The sequence below is a fragment of the Helianthus annuus genome, chromosome 6 (assembly GCF_002127325.2).
Source record: "Helianthus annuus cultivar XRQ/B chromosome 6, HanXRQr2.0-SUNRISE, whole genome shotgun sequence".
NCBI lineage: Eukaryota > Viridiplantae > Streptophyta > Magnoliopsida > Asterales > Asteraceae > Helianthus > Helianthus annuus.
Genome location: NC_035438.2, coordinates 16,646,345 through 16,658,481, shown reverse-complemented (window position 1 = coordinate 16,658,481; position 12,137 = coordinate 16,646,345). Strand labels below are relative to the sequence as shown.

The following is a 12,137-nucleotide window of genomic DNA, read 5'->3' as shown; positions in this document are numbered from 1 at the left end:
GTATTGTTCTATTTATAGGCACTTGCAAACCACTGAGCATCAAAGCTGACGTCACCATGAAAGTGACATCTAACCTCCTAACAAACTCTAACCTCTGATCTATACAAACACTGCTATGCTAACTACTGATATTACATTTCAATGCATAAACTAAACATAAACTGCTGCTGCATCCTTCCACTGCTGTGAACCCAGCAGTACTTGTCATGATCAGCGGTGCTTGAACCAAGGCAGTAGATTGAGCAGCAGAGCTTTAGTTCTTCTATCAGACTTTGTCTTGGTCAGCAGTTGTAGGTCAGCAGATTGCATGATCAGCAGATAGGAGGTCAACAGATGTTGAAACCACTTTCAAGGGGAGAGACTTGCAACCAAACATCTACTTATTCTGAATCTACTGCTGTGATCCAGTTTTGGCTTTTATTATCTGTTCCTTTGGTAGGGTTCAATCCCAACAATGTCACATACCATAATGATTGCAGGAACCGTAAACCGTATTTTGTGAAGAGGCCCACAAACACTGACTGCGGTTGTCACCACGACCTTCACCTTTTCCTTTGAGGTTATTGTTTTAATTTCCACTATTATTGTTTCCACTGTTGTTATATCCTCCATGATAGCCACCTCAGCGTCCTCGATTGTTGTTGTAGGATAGCGTGATCGTACCGATTCATTCGATTAATGTGTTTAACGTGCGAAATCCTTCAAACATGATGTGGTGAATCAACAATCAAATCTAAATATCAATGAAAGCTCGTGTAGATCTTATCAAACCCTAGATTCTAATAAACTAAGACTCCTTATTTATAGCCCTTTGGAATATTACAATTTTGCCCCTAATATCACTAAAAACAGTTAATCTAATATTATTATTTATTGCACTTACACGCTCCCCCTTAACAATAACATCAATTATGTGTTTCTGTTGACTTGATATCTTTGGAATGCTTCAAATTCATCTGCACTAACAAACTCCCCTTAAGTTGATGCGCCCGATTTTTAATCCTTTCGAGCACTTTTAGTCATCAAGTAAACCAATCCGACAAAACTAACTTATTTTCATAACAATTTCCAACTCTTGTTTTGTTAAGTGCTTCAGAAGATTTTGGAGGAGTATTCCTAGCTTAATATCTTCTGAACATCTGAGGATTAGCTCTTCAGAGATCTAGTAAACTTAAATCTAGCTTGAGAGAATTCAAGTATGACAGATGATATGCCATCAGGTTATGAGATTTGTGGATCCTCACGAGAAAGCTTTAGCACATTTCTGGTTGCTGAGAGGTGTTGAAGTATCCCGTGATCTTCTTTCTTCACTCCGATGAGTATTCTGAATTATGCACCTCATACGTTTATCAACACCAATCTGTTCACAATCACAAACAATATCTCAAACGTCTTGTTAGACCCATTCGCATTTTTATGATAAACTTGTGTTTATATCAGATATGCCTCGGTGCATATGCAAAATTTCATTTCATCAGTTTTATATAGATGACTATCAAAACAATTCTGAAAAGAAAAATATTTTTGAATTTTACAAAGTTTATGCTAAAACACACCTAAAATCTTTTTAAATTTTTCTATGTCAAACATAGAAAGTACAACACATATTTTTGTGAGTATCTTATGCAAGAGGATCACACCAGCATGTGGATTAAACTACCATACACTTTTGTTCAATTATTTAAAATTTTAGATAGCAGTCCGCAATGATCAAAGGTACTGTTTATCCACCTAAACTCAAGCAATTCGTGTTCGCAATGTTTACAGATACGTTAGATATTATTAAAGCACAAAACCTTGTGGGCCCACACTATCAGCATATCACCTTATCATGCAATGTACAAACTCGAGAACTGGTTTTTAAAGTTTTTATCAGCTATATCTCATGCAAAAAAAAATAACAAAATGAAAAACAAATCAGAATCTCAAGACCTTACCTCTTAGATCGATACTTGACGGGGTATACGCAGAGAAAGAGAGTCCAAGATTTTGAGCAAATAACAAAAAAATGTAAAATAAATTGAAATTATTCAGATTTTAACCACCGGGTCGATATTTGATGAATATGCGCAGAGCATTAAACGAAACACCAAGAAAATAAAGCAGAATACTTAAGAAATAACCTCCAGGTCGATATTTCCATAAGTAAAACAAGATCCAATGCTTAAGCAAAAATAAAGAAATAAAACTAATTGAATTTCTCTAAAATATAAAATGCATGAGAACATAGAGATTTTGCAATGAAAATTTCACATAGAAACATTTTAGGCTAAAATAGTAAATAGCTAAAGTAGCGGTTAGCAAATACTGAGCAGGCACGCACGCAATCAAGAAAGGCAAAGATTAAATACTATGCATCAAGTATGTTTCCCGTTGGGATTCGACTAGCTTTTAATTTGTATCATTTTCACACACTTTATAGTGTATGTTAAGCCTACCTTTGCATCATATAGTGGATCTAAAAATCTTAAACAATTTAATTCTAGTACAGTAGTCTTTCCACCGGTGTACTATCATTTCCTCTTTTTCGCTCCAGAAACTCAATTTTTTTACTTTTTTCTCAACAAATATCAAATCTTTTTATATTTTTCATCTTTAAATGTTAATTACTCTCCCTAAACTCACACAAAGATTGAACATCTTTTTGGTTTAGGGAAATTTCTCCCTTAAATTTTTGTTTTTAAAGAACAAATTTTCAAAAATACAGAAGTTTACAAAATAACAGTCTAACACATTAAACTAAAAAAAAGTTTTAAATGTGAAATCGAAAAAAACATTTGTTCGGATATGATATGACATCATAATTTTGGATGTGATAAGACATCATAATGTGCAAAGAAATAACTTTCTCAGAAAGTAAATTGATTTATTACCAACACAAACATGTACTTTGTCATCATCCTTAAATGCTTTTCAGGAAAAACACCTATCGAACTTATCAACAGGCCACCTCGGTTGTCCTGCACTCATTTAACAAACTAGCCAAAGAATGGAACCCAAGCCATCGTGGTCCTGGATTATCCTTTTGCATCTAAGTGGGTAACTTTCTCATATGACATGGTTTTGCTTCATTATGTATTGTTTCAACTTTGGTTTGACTCGCCAAACCTGTTTTGGTTCAAAAAGATATTTTTGGAAGTCGAATTTTCTGTTTAAAATCAGAAGCAAAAGACTCAGTTGTGTTTGTTTGATTATTCTTTGTAGGTCTTGAAAATTTTTAACATATTGAACATTCTTCACCTGGATGGAATCTTCCTCATCAGATCATTCATTTTCCAATCAACGCTTTCACTTGATTCATTCTTATGTTGTTTGATATTCTTTTTCTTCACCTGCCACTTTTAATGTCGTGTGAATTAGGTGTATTAATTTAATAATATTAAGCACACTTAAGTGCGTTAATTTAGAAACTTCAAAGCACGATTATCTAGTTTTAAATTTATCAAAAATGACTTTTATTTAAATTAAATACACACAATGGGCAAAGAACCCATCGCATATAGTATAGCTTTAGATAAGGGGAAAATTGCATATTTTCCCTTAAAAACTTATTAATTGCGTATTTACCCAACTTAAAATTAAAATTGCATGCATCCCCTTCCTTAACTAATAAAACTGCAAATTTACTCATTTTGATTTATTTCATTAAAAACAAGTTATATAATGACTTTTTTACCCTTATTTTTGTTGAATCTTTAAAAACAATACATATTTATTCATTTTTGTTAGTTTTTGAGGTTTTTTCATAATTCTTTTTGTTTTCATTTTTTTACGTTTTGCTAGTTCGTTTTTTTTTTTTTTTTTGCCTTTTTACTAAGTTATTTGTTTTACTAAGATATATCTAGGGGTGTTTGTGATTTTCCGCTGATTTATAAATATATACATTACAAAGAAAGAACACAAAACAAATAACTTAGTAAAAAAACTAACTAGAATAATTTTCAGCTGATTTATAAATACATATATTGAAACTAGTGGGGGGCCCGCGCGTTGCGGCGGGGACCACAACACTTCGGTTGATGATTTTAGGGGAACAATATTACAGCAATAAAATCAGGTATGCCTAATACAATATTCTATTAAACCAGTATTTTTTGTGTTTTGCAGCGAAACAGCTATGTCTAATAATTATTTGTTGTGGTACATCAAGTAGAAATAGCAAGTATTCACAATATAAGTTTTAATAAATAAGATTTTTATTATGATTTCACTGAAAGAAGAAATATCAACATTAAGTAGAAATATCAAGTATTCATAATATTAACAACTCGTGTTGCTGTTCAAACCGTATAAATTCATGTCTATACCAATCATCTTCTTGATCATCATCATCACTAATACTATCAATATTTTTTTGGAAAAGCGATTTTATTAAAGGCTAAGCCAAAAATTAAGAGGAAAAGTGAAAAGGCCAACCCCATAGACACAAAAGGGAGGGCCAACATACAATATAAAAAGTTACATAGAAAAATTTGAAAAGCTCAAACTTTCCAATTTCTCCCATGCCGGATCCGGTACCTTTGCTCGAACCTTTACGAGATCATTAAACGATCAGCCAACTCCCTCATCTTAGAGCACATCACACATTAACTTTCTTAAATTCATTAACGGTGTATTACCTTTGACGTCAGTGACGGATTTAGAAGAAAAGTTGAGGGATATCCTAATTTTCTTTTTGGATCTAGGGTATCCTGGTATTGCTCATGGACGGTGGCGAAACCATAACTTTTAAAATCTTTGAAACATTTATAAAGTGTTTCATTCTCAACATTTCGTAAAATGGTTTAGCTTTTTTTTCCTTAAGTATATATTTGGATAAACTTATTCAAATTTATTCCTAAATTATAATTTTGGAAATGGTTTAAAGTTGGAAGTAATATATCCAAAATGAAAGAAAAAGTAATAATAGTGTAAAAAAAACAAAATAATTTTTTGTTTAACTGATAATGCATTTTTCTGTTGAGTCGAAAGAAAATTTGATTAAAAAATACATAACAATTGTATCATATAATGTGTAAACATAAAAAATTAAAAGCTAAGACTCATAAATAATTTTTAACCTTAAACGGATGATAAATAAATACATTAAATATTATACACTCTATCTTCTTTCCTGTTTTCCACACTAAGTGCAGAGCTTCTTCTCGCCAACAGGATAGAAAAACGCAGGGGCTGCTGCTAAATTTCTTTCGTTCTTCACTTCATACACTATCAGATACATCTTCAAGGGTCAAAATTCAAGAAAGCTCTATGTATGGGATATTCCGGTGAACATGAAACTTGGTCGGCTGGAGGTTGAGGGGTAGCCCGGGCAACCCCTAAAACCTGTCTAAATCCGTCCCTATTTAACGTGCATTCAACTCAGCGTTTGTCGTATTGTTATGCAGGTATGTTTTCATCTTTTGATTTTTATGTCTGCATTTTTATTTTTATTTGTGTTTGTTATGTTTTTTGAGGTTGTTTGATTCCGGTTCGTATTAGCCACCACCTCTAATTCAGGCCATTCTGAGTGTTCGGATACATATTGTGTTATAGCTGACATAAAAATGAGATAAGATAAACTGAGCGGGTCGGGTAACACGTCATGACCCGTTAATATTTTATATTTTTTTGAATTTTATATTTTCTTTTGATTCAATGTCAGTTTGTTGACTATACCATCTCCATTTTGTTTGCAGAACTCTTATTATTAGCAGCTCTTACATTTGATCCTCTTGAAATATAAAAAAAACCCATTAATGGTTAACATCAACAACCAGTGTTTACATTGTATATATATAGGTTGGTTTTTAAATGTCTTATTTTGTAACTTTAGTACATAATTGCATGTTAATCAACGAATTAAAAATATGCAATGAGATGGTTGTTTTTATTGTTACATAGGTGGTTCTCACTATTGTCGATTTTGTTCGAGCGAGTTTGACTTCCCACGGGGACTATCAGCAACATTCTTGGTAAAAATGATAGTTTTAATAACTTATTTTTGGGGACAATACATTAACTTTATAGATTTATGTTTTAAAATATTAACTAGACCAGCAGGAGTTTGGTAATTTCAAGTCTCCAATGTACTCAAGACTTCCTCAGTATTGACACCACCGCTGCCATTGGTGATCGATGACGGTAGTTGAGGTAAACGTTAATGGCAATCTAATATCGATGGTTTACAAAAAAATACGTTTGTCACATCATCAATTGTTTTGGGAACTTTTAATACATTTTTTTAACTAAATTTTTGTGTACCTATTTGGTTATATTATAAGAACTTCGTTGTTCCTGTTTTCTCATGACTTTTTGATGAATAAAACATGGATTTTAATTAGATTTGATTGTTTACGAATAGTAGAGTAGAAGATCAGGTGTGGTTCAAGCAACACTATCGGAGAGATGTGGGTATCATTCACAGGGAATTCCTACTCTTTTTCTCGATGCCATCAATTACCTAATTCACATGAAAAATCTATGGATCAAGGTAAATTGATATCACCATATGTTTAAAACTGAAGTTGCAGAAGTTAATTATTATGATTTATTGAGTTTTACTTGAGTTATTTTTAGTTTTATCTTTGTATAGAGGGTTAAATTTGTGGGTGTTGCTTCAATCAAGAGCTTTGTTTTGCTTGATTAGCTATAATTTAATATTAATTTTCTATACTTCGTGTCCGTTTGTATAATCATTGCCAACGACTATATTTAGGGATTTAGATTTCATCCCAATATGATAACACAAAATAGTAACTTGGATTATATTTTGTATGTTTTCGTCCCAATATAGATGAAGGAGGAGATCATTAGTGAGGTTGATAAATTATGACCCAATATTGACGTAGGGATAGGATATTCTTAGTTCCATTCTGGATGATGGTATAGAACCTTCAATGGCTGATGAGACGGGTGTTATGCCAACGATCAGATTATTTGCAAGCCACCGTTCACCATACTCGTTTTTCAGTTTTCGTACACTAATATCTGTTGATCGTGTTTCAAAGCATCTGAAACACATGTGTTTATTAAAAATTGTTGAAGTGTGTTGGTGTATTGTTACAGGTTGAATCAAGCAGAGGGCAGAACACGAAAGGCGCGTACACGGTTATTTGTTGATCATGGAAATTAGGAGAAGAAGGTGATGCAACTGGTCTGTCAATATGAGGTTCATTTGCAAAGATACATAGCTATGATTGATATGCGGGTACTTTTCGATAAAACAAAAAGAAAACACATGGTTCATTAAACTGTTATGCTCATTTACACCAAATTATAATATTAGGACATGTATAAACATGGTTGAGTTTGATAATTTATTGTGTATCTTACCAGACTAATGCTTTGTTATGAAAGATTGATGCCTCTTTGAAGCAATCATATGCCTTTTATGCTGCATTTGATGGAATTCCAGGGCTACAGGTAACTTTATTATAACTATTATTATAGCATTTCATTTCGTTATCTTTTTGTTATATTACCTAACAATTGTATATTTGTACACGTTAAAAAATGAGCCCCCTCATTAGGGTGTATTTATTTGTGTTAGGCATCTGGAGCATATATATTTTCCATCCAAATGGTAAATATTCTATTGGCTCTCAGAAGCAGGTATTCATTTTTTGTGATATTATTTAATAGCGTTAAACATATGATTCGTGAAGAGACATGGTAAAAAAATACAGGTTATTTTTCTATCGCAGATTCGTGACGATAGAGTTGAGTGGGATCTTGAAGTGAATCAACTTATTGCATGAAACTATTATCCTTTTGTAGTGGAAATAATGGCTATTATTACAAATTTCCTCACAATAGACATTTAGACTAAATATTTTTGTGGTGTGAATAATGTTTCTTTGGTTTATGGTAGTGGAAATGTGGCTTCAGGATATATGGGAATGCATATGGTCAATAGGTCGGTGTTTTTGACTTCTTAATTTATAAAATAATGAAGTCATTTGGTCAAAGTCAAACCTAATGCTCAAACCTAATGATTTGTATGCGTTCAAAAAACTTGAGTTTTTATATCTATTAGCGCGACAACTAAGGTATTTTCATTTCAGAAAGCAATATCTTAGTATGCGGTTATAGAACACAATCTTTGTTTCTTAAAATCTTCGCATTTATGAGCGTATGATGTTACGTCTTTGAAGGTTATTTCATTAGGTGATGATTGTTTTTTCAACTGGTCTAAAACGAATTCGAGGTTATTGGTTACGAAACTCCAGCAAGCAGAAGTGTTAGAATAATAGAGTTTCAGTTTATATTTAAAACCCGAAAACCGTATTTCTTACATTTACTTTTCAATTCCCTTTTGTTATGTTTGTACTACGATGCTTCGTTTTTTGAATCTTTAAATTCAGATTGCCATAATAAGTTCATGCGTACAGTTCGTTTACGATAAATAACATAAAACTTTTCTACCAAAAGTAATCGGTAGTGGCGGTATATATGATTCTTCAATTTGTGTCATTCTTTCGGTTATGATCGAGTATTGGAAAATGAAGTACTTAGAGAAATCATATAGTGTTTAAGTACAGGTGTTGAGGAGAAATTCCAAGACTATGTACCTGGGTACTGTATGATTTTAATAAAATCGCCTTTCAATTTCTTTTTAAAAGTCGCTTTAGTTACATTAATATGCATACTTTTAATCTCTCATTACTTTTAATTGTTGCAGTTGCCATTGGCTATAACTGATATTGACACATGGACAAGGTGTTAGCATTAATACATGTGAAGACTGGTAACCATGTGACCTTAAAATTCGATACTAAGCATTGATTAGTGGAATAGATTTTGAGATCGATTATCTATTATACATGTATATTTGATAGTGAAACATATACCAAGTTTTATATTTGTATTTATTTGATGAACTTTATAACAAAAATATAATCTTTTGAAGCGTCCGAACACGTCATGCAAAATTAACCAGCTATGTCATTTAATGTGCAACAACACGTGGGTGAAAATACATGAGTGGACCGGGTAATAATAGATACATCTAGAGGTGGTAGTTTGACCTGTTTTTATTGTGTTTGATTGGATTGTGCTCTATTTTAACAGGTTAAATTGGTAATATTAGATAAATATTCAACAATGAAAGGGACGAAAGTTAGACCATAACATGAACATTTTTTTATTTGACATTAGAATTGTGATTCAACCAATGTAGTATACACCAATGAAGTACACTGGTCAATAACATATGTTATTTATTCGACTTAAACTATAAATCTTTATAAATTTATGAATTATATCGTTTTCTTTTATAACATGATAATATTAATATTAACATTTCAATAGTTAGTATTTCTTTAATTTATAAATATAATTATTTTCCCCCACATCTTACATTTTAATTAAATCATTACATTGTTTCTATATTTGAAAATTATTTTTAATTTTGAACAATTAAAAGTATTTTCATTTCTTTAATTAAATCATTACGTTGTGAGTATTCACGGGTAATAACGATTACTTCAATAAATTAAACTTATTCATTTGTGTTTTAGTCCACCCGCGAACCTCGCGGGTTCTTAAACTAGTAAATACATTAAATATTATACACTCTATCTTCTTCCCTGTTTTCCACACTAAGTGCAGAGCTTCTTCTCGCCAACAGGATAGAAAAACGCAGGGGCTGCTGCTAAATTTCTTTCGTTCTTCACTTCATACACTATCAGATACATCTTCAAGGGTCAAAATTCAAGAAAGCTCTATGTATGGGATATTCCGGTGAACATGAAACTTGGTCGGCTGGAGGTTGAGGGGTAGCCCGGGCAACCCCTAAAACCTGTCTAAATCCGTCCCTATTTAACGTGATCGAAATCAGGGTGGGAGTTCAACAGTGGCGGCGGTTAGAACTCCAAAGGGCGCCACAGTACGGGGAGAGTTATGGTGCTCGGTTGGGATGTAACTCAGAACAGAACGCAAGGAAGGCGTTGGCGTCATGGTGGTAGTGGTTTTTTCTTCACGCTAGCGAAGGTGTGCGGCTGCGACCATTGTGCTCCGAATCAGAATTGAACTTGTGTGTGAAACCGGTGACATCCATCTCTTTTATAACCTCAAAATGATCCAGTTACCAACAATTATTAATTAATTCAAGTTATTAATTATATGATTAATACATGCCGGTTACAAAAATGGAGTCTTTGATTTTGTCTTCGTCAGGAAGTTGAATGGTTTATAATAATAATTTAGATGCTATTCAATGATTTTAATTTTTCATTATGAGTTTTTTAATATTAATGTATAAAGACTATTTTGCCATTTTATGAACTTCATTAAGTTGTTACCATTGTGCTCCGAATCAGAATTGAACTTGTGTGTGAAACCGGTAACATCCATCTCTTTTATAAATTCATTAAGTTGGGAAATGCTTTATATAATATATAACTTCATTGCGCTTCCTATGATTTTCGTTGATCTGAATGGATTTTTTTATACAATTCCAATTTGTATAATATAGTATTTGAATGAGTTAATCAAACATAAATATATAATTGTAAATATATACCCCTAATGTAATTGTTGAATTGAATGTCATTATTTTTTATAGATAACTCATTAACTCTTGACTTCCTTCAGATTAATTAGGGTGTTTTAAAGACAAATTTGATTAATTAGGGTGTTTTAAAGACAAATTTGCCCTTAAAAAAGAGTTAACATATGCATTGAGTGTTGTATACTAAGCATTCTTACTTGTATCTCTTAAATTTTAAGAAGTCCTTAAGGAAATGTTTTATAATATAGTATAGATACGTTAAAAGACAATAACTTTCTTTTCTTTGGTTCTAAATAAGCTCCCACTTATCCAGAAATTGTTTATAGTCTATGGAAATATGCATCTATGTACTTTGGCAGTTTATTTCAGTGTTTTATTGATTTTAACCACTTGAGTACAAAATCAAAAAGTTTTTTAATGATTGTGAACAAAAGAACAAGCAAAACGTAAAAAAATAAAAACAAAAATAATTGTGAACAAGCCACAAAAACTCATAAAAAAGAGTAAATATGTAATTTTTTAATGAGTAAATTACTTTTTGAGTCCATGTGTTTTATTGATTTTAACCACTTGAGTACAAAATCAAAAAGTTTAACGCCTTGAGTACCTAACCGCTTATTTTATAACGTTTTGAGTCCATTTTTTGTTAAAAAAAATTGGACTCAAATGGTTAAAAATTCAATTCAAAAGGACTCAAATGGTTATAAAAAGAGCGTCTAGGGACTTAGGGCGTTAACCATTTGGATTTTGGACTCAAATAGTTAAAACCACTAAAACACAACCATACAAGGACTCAAAAAGTAATTTACTCTTTTTTAAAGTTCCAATAAAAATAAGGGTAAAAAAGTCATTATACAACTTGTTTTTAATGAAATAAATCAAAATGGGTAAATTTGCAATTTTATTAGTTAAGGAAGCACATATATGCAATTTTAATTTTAAGTTGGGTAAATACGCAATTAAGAAGTTTTTTAAGAAGAAATATGTAATTGTCCCTTAGGTAAGAACCAAGTATCGTCCAAGGATACGCTTCCTCTACTCAACCGTTTATTATTATTATGACCATCCATATTTGTAGTTAGTTTAGTCGACTAAAATAGTAATATAGGACTCTTGGATAAGTATTTCTTAATTAACATAGTTTATTTTGTAAAATGAAAAAATTGTTTAAGTCTTCGATTTTATCTTTTATAGAAATTAGAAGCGGCTTCCTTGGTCCGGTCTCCAACATCCCTCAATATTGCCACAACATATCGATAGACCAGTCTGGAAATATGTCTATAATGAATCTTCCCTAGCCTTTCGACTAGTAAACGATATGCCACGACAAGATTGGTTTAAAGACATCTTGGTTATATTGTATTTTTATAACTTAGTTAATTAGAGCTTTGTTTCAAGCTTAACAAATGAGATCATGTTTAGGGAGCTTTTAAATTACCGAATCAATTTAGTCATCAAATTAATTAAGTTACCGAATAGGCAAAATAGGTCCCATTTCACCAGTTATCTTCTATTCCACCGGTGCATTACCAGAAGCCTTCCCAAAGGATCTCGATGTAATATCATAAGCCTTTTATTACCCCCAAGATCTGGTTTGATACCAGTCGTTGTCACCCGAATCTAGTTTAATACTAGAAGTCTACCT

At 32.0% G+C, this 12,137-nt stretch overlaps 2 long non-coding RNA genes across 3 annotated transcripts; both read left to right on the top strand.

Annotated features, from left to right (window-relative positions):
- Positions 1-5,879: 5,879 nt before the first annotated feature.
- Positions 5,880-7,144, top strand: LOC110897097. Of its 2 annotated transcripts, XR_002568440.1 has the most exons (3): positions 5,880-5,954; positions 6,040-6,132; positions 7,048-7,144. It is a non-coding gene; the product is annotated as an uncharacterized LOC110897097 (long non-coding RNA). The 2 variants fall into 2 exon arrangements; XR_002568439.1 differs by lacking the exon at positions 7,048-7,144 and having other exon boundaries at positions 6,040-6,191.
- A 185-nt stretch (positions 7,145-7,329) lies between these two features.
- Positions 7,330-7,743, top strand: LOC110897098. Its single transcript, XR_002568441.1, has 3 exons — positions 7,330-7,404; positions 7,532-7,593; positions 7,686-7,743. It is a non-coding gene; the product is annotated as an uncharacterized LOC110897098 (long non-coding RNA).
- The last annotated feature ends 4,394 nt before the right edge of the window (positions 7,744-12,137 follow it).